At 61.6% G+C, this 14988-nt stretch overlaps 14 non-coding genes across 14 annotated transcripts; all 14 read right to left on the bottom strand.

Moving 5' to 3' along the window:
* Window positions 1-604: 604 nt before the first annotated feature.
* LOC142277387 (U1 spliceosomal RNA) lies at window positions 605-768 on the bottom strand. The gene has a single exon (XR_012740549.1). It is a non-coding gene; the product is annotated as a U1 spliceosomal RNA (small nuclear RNA).
* Window positions 769-1664: 896 nt separating this feature from the next.
* On the bottom strand, window positions 1665-1828 carry LOC142277390 (U1 spliceosomal RNA). Its single transcript, XR_012740551.1, has one exon. It is a non-coding gene; the product is annotated as a U1 spliceosomal RNA (small nuclear RNA).
* A 916-nt stretch (window positions 1829-2744) lies between these two features.
* LOC142277391 (U1 spliceosomal RNA) lies at window positions 2745-2908 on the bottom strand. Its single transcript, XR_012740552.1, has one exon. It is a non-coding gene; the product is annotated as a U1 spliceosomal RNA (small nuclear RNA).
* A 925-nt stretch (window positions 2909-3833) lies between these two features.
* On the bottom strand, window positions 3834-3997 carry LOC142277392 (U1 spliceosomal RNA). Its single transcript, XR_012740553.1, has one exon. It is a non-coding gene; the product is annotated as a U1 spliceosomal RNA (small nuclear RNA).
* Window positions 3998-4898: 901 nt separating this feature from the next.
* Window positions 4899-5062, bottom strand: LOC142277393 (U1 spliceosomal RNA). The gene has a single exon (XR_012740554.1). It is a non-coding gene; the product is annotated as a U1 spliceosomal RNA (small nuclear RNA).
* Window positions 5063-5972: 910 nt separating this feature from the next.
* Window positions 5973-6136, bottom strand: LOC142277394 (U1 spliceosomal RNA). The gene has a single exon (XR_012740555.1). It is a non-coding gene; the product is annotated as a U1 spliceosomal RNA (small nuclear RNA).
* Window positions 6137-7046: 910 nt separating this feature from the next.
* On the bottom strand, window positions 7047-7210 carry LOC142277395 (U1 spliceosomal RNA). Its single transcript, XR_012740556.1, has one exon. It is a non-coding gene; the product is annotated as a U1 spliceosomal RNA (small nuclear RNA).
* A 920-nt stretch (window positions 7211-8130) lies between these two features.
* Window positions 8131-8294, bottom strand: LOC142277396 (U1 spliceosomal RNA). The gene has a single exon (XR_012740557.1). It is a non-coding gene; the product is annotated as a U1 spliceosomal RNA (small nuclear RNA).
* Window positions 8295-9196: 902 nt separating this feature from the next.
* LOC142277397 (U1 spliceosomal RNA) lies at window positions 9197-9360 on the bottom strand. Its single transcript, XR_012740558.1, has one exon. It is a non-coding gene; the product is annotated as a U1 spliceosomal RNA (small nuclear RNA).
* An 885-nt stretch (window positions 9361-10245) lies between these two features.
* Window positions 10246-10409, bottom strand: LOC142277398 (U1 spliceosomal RNA). Its single transcript, XR_012740559.1, has one exon. It is a non-coding gene; the product is annotated as a U1 spliceosomal RNA (small nuclear RNA).
* A 905-nt stretch (window positions 10410-11314) lies between these two features.
* LOC142277399 (U1 spliceosomal RNA) lies at window positions 11315-11478 on the bottom strand. Its single transcript, XR_012740560.1, has one exon. It is a non-coding gene; the product is annotated as a U1 spliceosomal RNA (small nuclear RNA).
* A 910-nt stretch (window positions 11479-12388) lies between these two features.
* On the bottom strand, window positions 12389-12552 carry LOC142277402 (U1 spliceosomal RNA). The gene has a single exon (XR_012740562.1). It is a non-coding gene; the product is annotated as a U1 spliceosomal RNA (small nuclear RNA).
* A 930-nt stretch (window positions 12553-13482) lies between these two features.
* LOC142277403 (U1 spliceosomal RNA) lies at window positions 13483-13646 on the bottom strand. The gene has a single exon (XR_012740563.1). It is a non-coding gene; the product is annotated as a U1 spliceosomal RNA (small nuclear RNA).
* A 906-nt stretch (window positions 13647-14552) lies between these two features.
* Window positions 14553-14716, bottom strand: LOC142277404 (U1 spliceosomal RNA). Its single transcript, XR_012740564.1, has one exon. It is a non-coding gene; the product is annotated as a U1 spliceosomal RNA (small nuclear RNA).
* Between the last annotated feature and the right edge of the window lie 272 nt (window positions 14717-14988).

Consider the following 14988-nt stretch of genomic DNA (forward strand, 5'->3'; position numbering starts at 1 on the left):
GAAGGCTGCAGCTCCGGCTGCTCGCTCAGGGCGGCAGGAAGAGGCCCGGCGTCGGAGGCTCAACGTCGGCAGCCCCACCAGGCGGCCGCAAAAAAGGGCCCGGCCGTGCACTTCCTGCTGCTGCAGCCGCAAGTGCCATCTTTGGAGCGTGCCCGCTGGCGCTCGCTACAAAGCTCCCCTCCCGGCTGAACCAAAGGCCAATTCCTGTCACTACACCAGCGGAGGCATCCACAGCCAGCGGGCCCAGGGGGAACTCGGCCGGTGTGTCCAAAGCAGCCAAGCAAAGATATCAGGACGCCAAATCAAGAGTTAAGGGTTTAAACGGAGAGAGGAAAACGAAAAAACAAAGACCAAGGAAGGAACCCCCCCCTCCCCTCCTCTCTTTTAAAAAAGGCTCACAACAAATCCCAGATACCAAAAGCCAGCAGCAAAGCGAGCGGCTTCCCTTTGGCAGCTTCTAGATGGGGCCACAAGGGGGCACCAACAGGCTGTGCTTGCTTGAGAGTCCCTCGCAGCAGGCAGCAAAAGGAGACTCGCACACCTGTTGGCTCGTGGAGCCCCCCAAGCAGCAGCGTGTATCTGTCTATCTTTGACCAGAGCAAATCAGGGGAAAGCGCGAACGCAGTCCCCCACTACCACAAATTATGCAGTCGAGTTTCCCGCATTTGGGGAAATCGCAGGGGTCAGCACACCCGGAGTGCAATGGATGAGCCTCACCCTGGGAGAACCACCTTAGTGATCATGGTATCTCCCCTGCCAGGTAAGTATGAGTTGGGAGCGCGCCGGCTCGACGGGCGCCCCTCCGGCGCAGGCCCGCTACATCGCGGAGTCTCGGGCGGTGGGGTGAGGCGGGATCCGGGGCCAAAGCCAGGCGTTCCTTCGAGAGGGTGCCACCGAGGCCAGCAGCCTGGGAGCCGGCTACACCCCTTCCATCCCCCCCATGGCAGGCCAAGCTCAAGGCGAAGGCCGTCGTCCAAGATGCACAGCAAGCCAGAGTCATTTGCATAGCGGGGCGGCGGCTTCGGAGCCCAACGTGCGTTCGACGCCTGTAAACAGGCAGAAGGCTGCAGCTCCGGCTGCTCGCTCAGGGCGGCAGGAAGAGGCCCGGCGTCGGAGGCTCAACGTCGGCAGCCCCACCAGGCGGCCGCAAAAAAGGGCCCGGCCGTGCACTTCCTGCTGCTGCAGCCGCAAGTGCCATCTTTGGAGCGTGCCCGCTGGCGCTCGCTACAAAGCTCCCCTCCCGGCTGAACCAAAGGCCAATTCCTGTCACTACACCAGCGGAGGCATCCACAGCCAGCGGGCCCAGGGGGAACTCGGCCGGTGTGTCCAAAGCAGCCAAGCAAAGATATCAGGACGCCAAATCAAGAGTTAAGGGTTTAAACGGAGAGAGGAAAACGAAAAAACAAAGACCAAGGAAGGAACCCCCCCCCTCCCCTCCTCTCTTTTAAAAAAGGCTCACAACAAATCCCAGATACCAAAAGCCAGCAGCAAAGCGAGCGGCTTCCCTTTGGCAGCTTCTAGATGGGGCCACAAGGGGGCACCAACAGGCTGTGCTTGCTTGAGAGTCCCTCGCAGCAGGCAGCAAAAGGAGACTCGCACACCTGTTGGCTCGTGGAGCCCCCCAAGCAGCAGCGTGTATCTGTCTATCTTTGACCAGAGCAAATCAGGGGAAAGCGCGAACGCAGTCCCCCACTACCACAAATTATGCAGTCGAGTTTCCCGCATTTGGGGAAATCGCAGGGGTCAGCACACCCGGAGTGCAATGGATGAGCCTCACCCTGGGAGAACCACCTTAGTGATCATGGTATCTCCCCTGCCAGGTAAGTATGAGTTGGGAGCGCGCCGGCTCGACGGGCGCCCCTCCGGCGCAGGCCCGCTACATCGCGGAGTCTCGGGCGGTGGGGTGAGGCGGGATCCGGGGCCAAAGCCAGGCGTTCCTTCGAGAGGGTGCCACCGAGGCCAGCAGCCTGGGAGCCGGCTACACCCCTTCCATCCCCCCCATGGCAGGCCAAGCTCAAGGCGAAGGCCGTCGTCCAAGATGCACAGCAAGCCAGAGTCATTTGCATAGCGGGGCGGCGGCTTCGGAGCCCAACGTGCGTTCGACGCCTGTAAACAGGCAGAAGGCTGCAGCTCCGGCTGCTCGCTCAGGGCGGCAGGAAGAGGCCCGGCGTCGGAGGCTCAACGTCGGCAGCCCCACCAGGCGGCCGCAAAAAAGGGCCCGGCCGTGCACTTCCTGCTGCTGCAGCCGCAAGTGCCATCTTTGGAGCGTGCCCGCTGGCGCTCGCTACAAAGCTCCCCTCCCGGCTGAACCAAAGGCCAATTCCTGTCACTACACCAGCGGAGGCATCCACAGCCAGCGGGCCCAGGGGGAACTCGGCCGGTGTGTCCAAAGCAGCCAAGCAAAGATATCAGGACGCCAAATCAAGAGTTAAGGGTTTAAACGGAGAGAGGAAAACGAAAAAACAAAGACCAAGGAAGGAACCCCCCCCCTCCCCTCCCCTCCCCTCCTCTCCCCTCCTCTCTTTTAAAAAAGGCTCACAACAAATCCCAGATACCAAAAGCCAGCAGCAAAGCGAGCGGCTTCCCTTTGGCAGCTTCTAGATGGGGCCACAAGGGGGCACCAACAGGCTGTGCTTGCTTGAGAGTCCCTCGCAGCAGGCAGCAAAAGGAGACTCGCACACCTGTTGGCTCGTGGAGCCCCCCAAGCAGCAGCGTGTATCTGTCTATCTTTGACCAGAGCAAATCAGGGGAAAGCGCGAACGCAGTCCCCCACTACCACAAATTATGCAGTCGAGTTTCCCGCATTTGGGGAAATCGCAGGGGTCAGCACACCCGGAGTGCAATGGATGAGCCTCACCCTGGGAGAACCACCTTAGTGATCATGGTATCTCCCCTGCCAGGTAAGTATGAGTTGGGAGCGCGCCGGCTCGACGGGCGCCCCTCCGGCGCAGGCCCGCTACATCGCGGAGTCTCGGGCGGTGGGGTGAGGCGGGATCCGGGGCCAAAGCCAGGCGTTCCTTCGAGAGGGTGCCACCGAGGCCAGCAGCCTGGGAGCCGGCTACACCCCTTCCATCCCCCCCATGGCAGGCCAAGCTCAAGGCGAAGGCCGTCGTCCAAGATGCACAGCAAGCCAGAGTCATTTGCATAGCGGGGCGGCGGCTTCGGAGCCCAACGTGCGTTCGACGCCTGTAAACAGGCAGAAGGCTGCAGCTCCGGCTGCTCGCTCAGGGCGGCAGGAAGAGGCCCGGCGTCGGAGGCTCAACGTCGGCAGCCCCACCAGGCGGCCGCAAAAAAGGGCCCGGCCGTGCACTTCCTGCTGCTGCAGCCGCAAGTGCCATCTTTGGAGCGTGCCCGCTGGCGCTCGCTACAAAGCTCCCCTCCCGGCTGAACCAAAGGCCAATTCCTGTCACTACACCAGCGGAGGCATCCACAGCCAGCGGGCCCAGGGGGAACTCGGCCGGTGTGTCCAAAGCAGCCAAGCAAAGATATCAGGACGCCAAATCAAGAGTTAAGGGTTTAAACGGAGAGAGGAAAACGAAAAAACAAAGACCAAGGAAGGAACCCCCCCCTCCCCTCCCCTCCCCTCCCCTCCCCTCCCCTCCCCTCCTCTCTTTTAAAAAAGGCTCACAACAAATCCCAGATACCAAAAGCCAGCAGCAAAGCGAGCGGCTTCCCTTTGGCAGCTTCTAGATGGGGCCACAAGGGGGCACCAACAGGCTGTGCTTGCTTGAGAGTCCCTCGCAGCAGGCAGCAAAAGGAGACTCGCACACCTGTTGGCTCGTGGAGCCCCCCAAGCAGCAGCGTGTATCTGTCTATCTTTGACCAGAGCAAATCAGGGGAAAGCGCGAACGCAGTCCCCCACTACCACAAATTATGCAGTCGAGTTTCCCGCATTTGGGGAAATCGCAGGGGTCAGCACACCCGGAGTGCAATGGATGAGCCTCACCCTGGGAGAACCACCTTAGTGATCATGGTATCTCCCCTGCCAGGTAAGTATGAGTTGGGAGCGCGCCGGCTCGACGGGCGCCCCTCCGGCGCAGGCCCGCTACATCGCGGAGTCTCGGGCGGTGGGGTGAGGCGGGATCCGGGGCCAAAGCCAGGCGTTCCTTCGAGAGGGTGCCACCGATGCCAGCAGCCTGGGAGCCGGCTACACCCCTTCCATCCCCCCCATGGCAGGCCAAGCTCAAGGCGAAGGCCGTCGTCCAAGATGCACAGCAAGCCAGAGTCATTTGCATAGCGGGGCGGCGGCTTCGGAGCCCAACGTGCGTTCGACGCCTGTAAACAGGCAGAAGGCTGCAGCTCCGGCTGCTCGCTCAGGGCGGCAGGAAGAGGCCCGGCGTCGGAGGCTCAACGTCGGCAGCCCCACCAGGCGGCCGCAAAAAAGGGCCCGGCCGTGCACTTCCTGCTGCTGCAGCCGCAAGTGCCATCTTTGGAGCGTGCCCGCTGGCGCTCGCTACAAAGCTCCCCTCCCGGCTGAACCAAAGGCCAATTCCTGTCACTACACCAGCGGAGGCATCCACAGCCAGCGGGCCCAGGGGGAACTCGGCCGGTGTGTCCAAAGCAGCCAAGCAAAGATATCAGGACGCCAAATCAAGAGTTAAGGGTTTAAACGGAGAGAGGAAAACGAAAAAACAAAGACCAAGGAAGGAACCCCTCCCCTCCCCTCCCCTCCTCTCTTTTAAAAAAGGCTCACAACAAATCCCAGATACCAAAAGCCAGCAGCAAAGCGAGCGGCTTCCCTTTGGCAGCTTCTAGATGGGGCCACAAGGGGGCACCAACAGGCTGTGCTTGCTTGAGAGTCCCTCGCAGCAGGCAGCAAAAGGAGACTCGCACACCTGTTGGCTCGTGGAGCCCCCCAAGCAGCAGCGTGTATCTGTCTATCTTTGACCAGAGCAAATCAGGGGAAAGCGCGAACGCAGTCCCCCACTACCACAAATTATGCAGTCGAGTTTCCCGCATTTGGGGAAATCGCAGGGGTCAGCACACCCGGAGTGCAATGGATGAGCCTCACCCTGGGAGAACCACCTTAGTGATCATGGTATCTCCCCTGCCAGGTAAGTATGAGTTGGGAGCGCGCCGGCTCGACGGGCGCCCCTCCGGCGCAGGCCCGCTACATCGCGGAGTCTCGGGCGGTGGGGTGAGGCGGGATCCGGGGCCAAAGCCAGGCGTTCCTTCGAGAGGGTGCCACCGAGGCCAGCAGCCTGGGAGCCGGCTACACCCCTTCCATCCCCCCCATGGCAGGCCAAGCTCAAGGCGAAGGCCGTCGTCCAAGATGCACAGCAAGCCAGAGTCATTTGCATAGCGGGGCGGCGGCTTCGGAGCCCAACGTGCGTTCGACGCCTGTAAACAGGCAGAAGGCTGCAGCTCCGGCTGCTCGCTCAGGGCGGCAGGAAGAGGCCCGGCGTCGGAGGCTCAACGTCGGCAGCCCCACCAGGCGGCCGCAAAAAAGGGCCCGGCCGTGCACTTCCTGCTGCTGCAGCCGCAAGTGCCATCTTTGGAGCGTGCCCGCTGGCGCTCGCTACAAAGCTCCCCTCCCGGCTGAACCAAAGGCCAATTCCTGTCACTACACCAGCGGAGGCATCCACAGCCAGCGGGCCCAGGGGGAACTCGGCCGGTGTGTCCAAAGCAGCCAAGCAAAGATATCAGGACGCCAAATCAAGAGTTAAGGGTTTAAACGGAGAGAGGAAAACGAAAAAACAAAGACCAAGGAAGGAACCCCCCCCTCCCCTCCCCTCCCCTCCCCTCCTCTCTTTTAAAAAAGGCTCACAACAAATCCCAGATACCAAAAGCCAGCAGCAAAGCGAGCGGCTTCCCTTTGGCAGCTTCTAGATGGGGCCACAAGGGGGCACCAACAGGCTGTGCTTGCTTGAGAGTCCCTCGCAGCAGGCAGCAAAAGGAGACTCGCACACCTGTTGGCTCGTGGAGCCCCCCAAGCAGCAGCGTGTATCTGTCTATCTTTGACCAGAGCAAATCAGGGGAAAGCGCGAACGCAGTCCCCCACTACCACAAATTATGCAGTCGAGTTTCCCGCATTTGGGGAAATCGCAGGGGTCAGCACACCCGGAGTGCAATGGATGAGCCTCACCCTGGGAGAACCACCTTAGTGATCATGGTATCTCCCCTGCCAGGTAAGTATGAGTTGGGAGCGCGCCGGCTCGACGGGCGCCCCTCCGGCGCAGGCCCGCTACATCGCGGAGTCTCGGGCGGTGGGGTGAGGCGGGATCCGGGGCCAAAGCCAGGCGTTCCTTCGAGAGGGTGCCACCGAGGCCAGCAGCCTGGGAGCCGGCTACACCCCTTCCATCCCCCCCATGGCAGGCCAAGCTCAAGGCGAAGGCCGTCGTCCAAGATGCACAGCAAGCCAGAGTCATTTGCATAGCGGGGCGGCGGCTTCGGAGCCCAACGTGCGTTCGACGCCTGTAAACAGGCAGAAGGCTGCAGCTCCGGCTGCTCGCTCAGGGCGGCAGGAAGAGGCCCGGCGTCGGAGGCTCAACGTCGGCAGCCCCACCAGGCGGCCGCAAAAAAGGGCCCGGCCGTGCACTTCCTGCTGCTGCAGCCGCAAGTGCCATCTTTGGAGCGTGCCCGCTGGCGCTCGCTACAAAGCTCCCCTCCCGGCTGAACCAAAGGCCAATTCCTGTCACTACACCAGCGGAGGCATCCACAGCCAGCGGGCCCAGGGGGAACTCGGCCGGTGTGTCCAAAGCAGCCAAGCAAAGATATCAGGACGCCAAATCAAGAGTTAAGGGTTTAAACGGAGAGAGGAAAACGAAAAAACAAAGACCAAGGAAGGAACCCCCCCCTCCCCTCCCCTCCCCTCCCCTCCTCTCTTTTAAAAAAGGCTCACAACAAATCCCAGATACCAAAAGCCAGCAGCAAAGCGAGCGGCTTCCCTTTGGCAGCTTCTAGATGGGGCCACAAGGGGGCACCAACAGGCTGTGCTTGCTTGAGAGTCCCTCGCAGCAGGCAGCAAAAGGAGACTCGCACACCTGTTGGCTCGTGGAGCCCCCCAAGCAGCAGCGTGTATCTGTCTATCTTTGACCAGAGCAAATCAGGGGAAAGCGCGAACGCAGTCCCCCACTACCACAAATTATGCAGTCGAGTTTCCCGCATTTGGGGAAATCGCAGGGGTCAGCACACCCGGAGTGCAATGGATGAGCCTCACCCTGGGAGAACCACCTTAGTGATCATGGTATCTCCCCTGCCAGGTAAGTATGAAATGGGAGCGCGCCGGCTCGACGGGCGCCCCTCCGGCGCAGGCCCGCTACATCGCGGAGTCTCGGGCGGTGGGGTGAGGCGGGATCCGGGGCCAAAGCCAGGCGTTCCTTCGAGAGGGTGCCACCGAGGCCAGCAGCCTGGGAGCCGGCTACACCCCTTCCATCCCCCCCATGGCAGGCCAAGCTCAAGGCGAAGGCCGTCGTCCAAGATGCACAGCAAGCCAGAGTCATTTGCATAGCGGGGCGGCGGCTTCGGAGCCCAACGTGCGTTCGACGCCTGTAAACAGGCAGAAGGCTGCAGCTCCGGCTGCTCGCTCAGGGCGGCAGGAAGAGGCCCGGCGTCGGAGGCTCAACGTCGGCAGCCCCACCAGGCGGCCGCAAAAAAGGGCCCGGCCGTGCACTTCCTGCTGCTGCAGCCGCAAGTGCCATCTTTGGAGCGTGCCCGCTGGCGCTCGCTACAAAGCTCCCCTCCCGGCTGAACCAAAGGCCAATTCCTGTCACTACACCAGCGGAGGCATCCACAGCCAGCGGGCCCAGGGGGAACTCGGCCGGTGTGTCCAAAGCAGCCAAGCAAAGATATCAGGACGCCAAATCAAGAGTTAAGGGTTTAAACGGAGAGAGGAAAACGAAAAAACAAAGACCAAGGAAGGAACCCCCCCCTCCCCTCCCCTCCCCTCCCCTCCCCTCCCCTCCTCTCTTTTAAAAAAGGCTCACAACAAATCCCAGATACCAAAAGCCAGCAGCAAAGCGAGCGGCTTCCCTTTGGCAGCTTCTAGATGGGGCCACAAGGGGGCACCAACAGGCTGTGCTTGCTTGAGAGTCCCTCGCAGCAGGCAGCAAAAGGAGACTCGCACACCTGTTGGCTCGTGGAGCCCCCCAAGCAGCAGCGTGTATCTGTCTATCTTTGACCAGAGCAAATCAGGGGAAAGCGCGAACGCAGTCCCCCACTACCACAAATTATGCAGTCGAGTTTCCCGCATTTGGGGAAATCGCAGGGGTCAGCACACCCGGAGTGCAATGGATGAGCCTCACCCTGGGAGAACCACCTTAGTGATCATGGTATCTCCCCTGCCAGGTAAGTATGAGTTGGGAGCGCGCCGGCTCGACGGGCGCCCCTCCGGCGCAGGCCCGCTACATCGCGGAGTCTCGGGCGGTGGGGTGAGGCGGGATCCGGGGCCAAAGCCAGGCGTTCCTTCGAGAGGGTGCCACCGAGGCCAGCAGCCTGGGAGCCGGCTACACCCCTTCCATCCCCCCCATGGCAGGCCAAGCTCAAGGCGAAGGCCGTCGTCCAAGATGCACAGCAAGCCAGAGTCATTTGCATAGCGGGGCGGCGGCTTCGGAGCCCAACGTGCGTTCGACGCCTGTAAACAGGCAGAAGGCTGCAGCTCCGGCTGCTCGCTCAGGGCGGCAGGAAGAGGCCCGGCGTCGGAGGCTCAACGTCGGCAGCCCCACCAGGCGGCCGCAAAAAAGGGCCCGGCCGTGCACTTCCTGCTGCTGCAGCCGCAAGTGCCATCTTTGGAGCGTGCCCGCTGGCGCTCGCTACAAAGCTCCCCTCCCGGCTGAACCAAAGGCCAATTCCTGTCACTACACCAGCGGAGGCATCCACAGCCAGCGGGCCCAGGGGGAACTCGGCCGGTGTGTCCAAAGCAGCCAAGCAAAGATATCAGGACGCCAAATCAAGAGTTAAGGGTTTAAACGGAGAGAGGAAAACGAAAAAACAAAGACCAAGGAAGGAACCCCCCCCCCTCCCCTCCCCTCCTCTCTTTTAAAAAAGGCTCACAACAAATCCCAGATACCAAAAGCCAGCAGCAAAGCGAGCGGCTTCCCTTTGGCAGCTTCTAGATGGGGCCACAAGGGGGCACCAACAGGCTGTGCTTGCTTGAGAGTCCCTCGCAGCAGGCAGCAAAAGGAGACTCGCACACCTGTTGGCTCGTGGAGCCCCCCAAGCAGCAGCGTGTATCTGTCTATCTTTGACCAGAGCAAATCAGGGGAAAGCGCGAACGCAGTCCCCCACTACCACAAATTATGCAGTCGAGTTTCCCGCATTTGGGGAAATCGCAGGGGTCAGCACACCCGGAGTGCAATGGATGAGCCTCACCCTGGGAGAACCACCTTAGTGATCATGGTATCTCCCCTGCCAGGTAAGTATGAGTTGGGAGCGCGCCGGCTCGACGGGCGCCCCTCCGGCGCAGGCCCGCTACATCGCGGAGTCTCCGGCGGTGGGGTGAGGCGGGATCCGGGGCCAAAGCCAGGCGTTCCTTCGAGAGGGTGCCACCGAGGCCAGCAGCCTGGGAGCCGGCTACACCCCTTCCATCCCCCCCATGGCAGGCCAAGCTCAAGGCGAAGGCCGTCGTCCAAGATGCACAGCAAGCCAGAGTCATTTGCATAGCGGGGCGGCGGCTTCGGAGCCCAACGTGCGTTCGACGCCTGTAAACAGGCAGAAGGCTGCAGCTCCGGCTGCTCGCTCAGGGCGGCAGGAAGAGGCCCGGCGTCGGAGGCTCAACGTCGGCAGCCCCACCAGGCGGCCGCAAAAAAGGGCCCGGCCGTGCACTTCCTGCTGCTGCAGCCGCAAGTGCCATCTTTGGAGCGTGCCCGCTGGCGCTCGCTACAAAGCTCCCCTCCCGGCTGAACCAAAGGCCAATTCCTGTCACTACACCAGCGGAGGCATCCACAGCCAGCGGGCCCAGGGGGAACTCGGCCGGTGTGTCCAAAGCAGCCAAGCAAAGATATCAGGACGCCAAATCAAGAGTTAAGGGTTTAAACGGAGAGAGGAAAACGAAAAAACAAAGACCAAGGAAGGAACCCCCCCCCTCCCCTCCCCTCCCCTCCCCTCCTCTCTTTTAAAAAAGGCTCACAACAAATCCCAGATACCAAAAGCCAGCAGCAAAGCGAGCGGCTTCCCTTTGGCAGCTTCTAGATGGGGCCACAAGGGGGCACCAACAGGCTGTGCTTGCTTGAGAGTCCCTCGCAGCAGGCAGCAAAAGGAGCCCCCCAAGCAGCAGCGTGTATCTGTCTATCTTTGACCAGAGCAAATCAGGGGAAAGCGCGAACGCAGTCCCCCACTACCACAAATTATGCAGTCGAGTTTCCCGCATTTGGGGAAATCGCAGGGGTCAGCACACCCGGAGTGCAATGGATGAGCCTCACCCTGGGAGAACCACCTTAGTGATCATGGTATCTCCCCTGCCAGGTAAGTATGAGTTGGGAGCGCGCCGGCTCGACGGGCGCCCCTCCGGCGCAGGCCCGCTACATCGCGGAGTCTCGGGCGGTGGGGTGAGGCGGGATCCGGGGCCAAAGCCAGGCGTTCCTTCGAGAGGGTGCCACCGAGGCCAGCAGCCTGGGAGCCGGCTACACCCCTTCCATCCCCCCCATGGCAGGCCAAGCTCAAGGCGAAGGCCGTCGTCCAAGATGCACAGCAAGCCAGAGTCATTTGCATAGCGGGGCGGCGGCTTCGGAGCCCAACGTGCGTTCGACGCCTGTAAACAGGCAGAAGGCTGCAGCTCCGGCTGCTCGCTCAGGGCGGCAGGAAGAGGCCCGGCGTCGGAGGCTCAACGTCGGCAGCCCCACCAGGCGGCCGCAAAAAAGGGCCCGGCCGTGCACTTCCTGCTGCTGCAGCCGCAAGTGCCATCTTTGGAGCGTGCCCGCTGGCGCTCGCTACAAAGCTCCCCTCCCGGCTGAACCAAAGGCCAATTCCTGTCACTACACCAGCGGAGGCATCCACAGCCAGCGGGCCCAGGGGGAACTCGGCCGGTGTGTCCAAAGCAGCCAAGCAAAGATATCAGGACGCCAAATCAAGAGTTAAGGGTTTAAACGGAGAGAGGAAAACGAAAAAACAAAGACCAAGGAAGGAACCCCCCCCTCCCCTCCCCTCCCCTCCTCTCTTTTAAAAAAGGCTCACAACAAATCCCAGATACCAAAAGCCAGCAGCAAAGCGAGCGGCTTCCCTTTGGCAGCTTCTAGATGGGGCCACAAGGGGGCACCAACAGGCTGTGCTTGCTTGAGAGTCCCTCGCAGCAGGCAGCAAAAGGAGACTCGCACACCTGTTGGCTCGTGGAGCCCCCCAAGCAGCAGCGTGTATCTGTCTATCTTTGACCAGAGCAAATCAGGGGAAAGCGCGAACGCAGTCCCCCACTACCACAAATTATGCAGTCGAGTTTCCCGCATTTGGGGAAATCGCAGGGGTCAGCACACCCGGAGTGCAATGGATGAGCCTCACCCTGGGAGAACCACCTTAGTGATCATGGTATCTCCCCTGCCAGGTAAGTATGAGTTGGGAGCGCGCCGGCTCGACGGGCGCCCCTCCGGCGCAGGCCCGCTACATCGCGGAGTCTCGGGCGGTGGGGTGAGGCGGGATCCGGGGCCAAAGCCAGGCGTTCCTTCGAGAGGGTGCCACCGAGGCCAGCAGCCTGGGAGCCGGCTACACCCCTTCCATCCCCCCCATGGCAGGCCAAGCTCAAGGCGAAGGCCGTCGTCCAAGATGCACAGCAAGCCAGAGTCATTTGCATAGCGGGGCGGCGGCTTCGGAGCCCAACGTGCGTTCGACGCCTGTAAACAGGCAGAAGGCTGCAGCTCCGGCTGCTCGCTCAGGGCGGCAGGAAGAGGCCCGGCGTCGGAGGCTCAACGTCGGCAGCCCCACCAGGCGGCCGCAAAAAAGGGCCCGGCCGTGCACTTCCTGCTGCTGCAGCCGCAAGTGCCATCTTTGGAGCGTGCCCGCTGGCGCTCGCTACAAAGCTCCCCTCCCGGCTGAACCAAAGGCCAATTCCTGTCACTACACCAGCGGAGGCATCCACAGCCAGCGGGCCCAGGGGGAACTCGGCCGGTGTGTCCAAAGCAGCCAAGCAAAGATATCAGGACGCCAAATCAAGAGTTAAGGGTTTAAACGGAGAGAGGAAAACGAAAAAACAAAGACCAAGGAAGGAACCCCCCCCTCCCCTCCCCTCCCCTCCCCTCCTCTCTTTTAAAAAAGGCTCACAACAAATCCCAGATACCAAAAGCCAGCAGCAAAGCGAGCGGCTTCCCTTTGGCAGCTTCTAGATGGGGCCACAAGGGGGCACCAACAGGCTGTGCTTGCTTGAGAGTCCCTCGCAGCAGGCAGCAAAAGGAGACTCGCACACCTGTTGGCTCGTGGAGCCCCCCAAGCAGCAGCGTGTATCTGTCTATCTTTGACCAGAGCAAATCAGGGGAAAGCGCGAACGCAGTCCCCCACTACCACAAATTATGCAGTCGAGTTTCCCGCATTTGGGGAAATCGCAGGGGTCAGCACACCCGGAGTGCAATGGATGAGCCTCACCCTGGGAGAACCACCTTAGTGATCATGGTATCTCCCCTGCCAGGTAAGTATGAGTTGGGAGCGCGCCGGCTCGACGGGCGCCCCTCCGGCGCAGGCCCGCTACATCGCGGAGTCTCGGGCGGTGGGGTGAGGCGGGATCCGGGGCCAAAGCCAGGCGTTCCTTCGAGAGGGTGCCACCGAGGCCAGCAGCCTGGGAGCCGGCTACACCCCTTCCATCCCCCCCATGGCAGGCCAAGCTCAAGGCGAAGGCCGTCGTCCAAGATGCACAGCAAGCCAGAGTCATTTGCATAGCGGGGCGGCGGCTTCGGAGCCCAACGTGCGTTCGACGCCTGTAAACAGGCAGAAGGCTGCAGCTCCGGCTGCTCGCTCAGGGCGGCAGGAAGAGGCCCGGCGTCGGAGGCTCAACGTCGGCAGCCCCACCAGGCGGCCGCAAAAAAGGGCCCGGCCGTGCACTTCCTGCTGCTGCAGCCGCAAGTGCCATCTTTGGAGCGTGCCCGCTGGCGCTCGCTACAAAGCTCCCCTCCCGGCTGAACCAAAGGCCAATTCCTGTCACTACACCAGCGGAGGCATCCACAGCCAGCGGGCCCAGGGGGAACTCGGCCGGTGTGTCCAAAGCAGCCAAGCAAAGATATCAGGACGCCAAATCAAGAGTTAAGGGTTTAAACGGAGAGAGGAAAACGAAAAAACAAAGACCAAGGAAGGAACCCCCCCCTCCCCTCCCCTCCCCTCCCCTCCCCTCCCCTCCCCTCCCCTCCTCTCTTTTAAAAAAGGCTCACAACAAATCCCAGATACCAAAAGCCAGCAGCAAAGCGAGCGGCTTCCCTTTGGCAGCTTCTAGATGGGGCCACAAGGGGGCACCAACAGGCTGTGCTTGCTTGAGAGTCCCTCGCAGCAGGCAGCAAAAGGAGACTCGCACACCTGTTGGCTCGTGGAGCCCCCCAAGCAGCAGCGTGTATCTGTCTATCTTTGACCAGAGCAAATCAGGGGAAAGCGCGAACGCAGTCCCCCACTACCACAAATTATGCAGTCGAGTTTCCCGCATTTGGGGAAATCGCAGGGGTCAGCACACCCGGAGTGCAATGGATGAGCCTCACCCTGGGAGAACCACCTTAGTGATCATGGTATCTCCCCTGCCAGGTAAGTATGAGTTGGGAGCGCGCCGGCTCGACGGGCGCCCCTCCGGCGCAGGCCCGCTACATCGCGGAGTCTCGGGCGGTGGGGTGAGGCGGGATCCGGGGCCAAAGCCAGGCGTTCCTTCGAGAGGGTGCCACCGAGGCCAGCAGCCTGGGAGCCGGCTACACCCCTTCCATCCCCCCCATGGCAGGCCAAGCTCAAGGCGAAGGCCGTCGTCCAAGATGCACAGCAAGCCAGAGTCATTTGCATAGCGGGGCGGCGGCTTCGGAGCCCAACGTGCGTTCGACGCCTGTAAACAGGCAGAAGGCTGCAGCTCCGGCTGCTCGCTCAGGGCGGCAGGAAGAGGCCCGGCGTCGGAGGCTCAACGTCGGCAGCCCCACCAGGCGGCCGCAAAAAAGGGCCCGGCCGTGCACTTCCTGCTGCTGCAGCCGCAAGTGCCATCTTTGGAGCGTGCCCGCTGGCGCTCGCTACAAAGCTCCCCTCCCGGCTGAACCAAAGGCCAATTCCTGTCACTACACCAGCGGAGGCATCCACAGCCAGCGGGCCCAGGGGGAACTCGGCCGGTGTGTCCAAAGCAGCCAAGCAAAGATATCAGGACGCCAAATCAAGAGTTAAGGGTTTAAACGGAGAGAGGAAAACGAAAAAACAAAGACCAAGGAAGGAACCCCCCCCCTCCCCTCCCCTCCCCTCCTCTCTTTTAAAAAAGGCTCACAACAAATCCCAGATACCAAAAGCCAGCAGCAAAGCGAGCGGCTTCCCTTTGGCAGCTTCTAGATGGGGCCACAAGGGGGCACCAACAGGCTGTGCTTGCTTGAGAGTCCCTCGCAGCAGGCAGCAAAAGGAGACTCGCACACCTGTTGGCTCGTGGAGCCCCCCAAGCAGCAGCGTGTATCTGTCTATCTTTGACCAGAGCAAATCAGGGGAAAGCGCGAACGCAGTCCCCCACTACCACAAATTATGCAGTCGAGTTTCCCGCATTTGGGGAAATCGCAGGGGTCAGCACACCCGGAGTGCAATGGATGAGCCTCACCCTGGGAGAACCACCTTAGTGATCATGGTATCTCCCCTGCCAGGTAAGTATGAGTTGGGAGCGCGCCGGCTCGACGGGCGCCCCTCCGGCGCAGGCCCGCTACATCGCGGAGTCTCGGGCGGTGGGGTGAGGCGGGATCCGGGGCCAAAGCCAGGCGTTCCTTCGAGAGGGTGCCACCGAGGCCAGCAGCCTGGGAGCCGGCTACACCCCTTCCATCCCCCCCATGGCAGGCCAAGCTCAAGGCGAAGGCCGTCGTCCAAGATGCACAGCAAGCCAGAGTCATTTGCATAGCGGGGCGGCGGCTTCGGAGCCCAACGTGCGTT

The sequence above is a fragment of the Anomaloglossus baeobatrachus genome, unplaced genomic scaffold (assembly GCF_048569485.1).
Source record: "Anomaloglossus baeobatrachus isolate aAnoBae1 unplaced genomic scaffold, aAnoBae1.hap1 Scaffold_410, whole genome shotgun sequence".
Classification (NCBI taxonomy): domain Eukaryota; kingdom Metazoa; phylum Chordata; class Amphibia; order Anura; family Aromobatidae; genus Anomaloglossus; species Anomaloglossus baeobatrachus.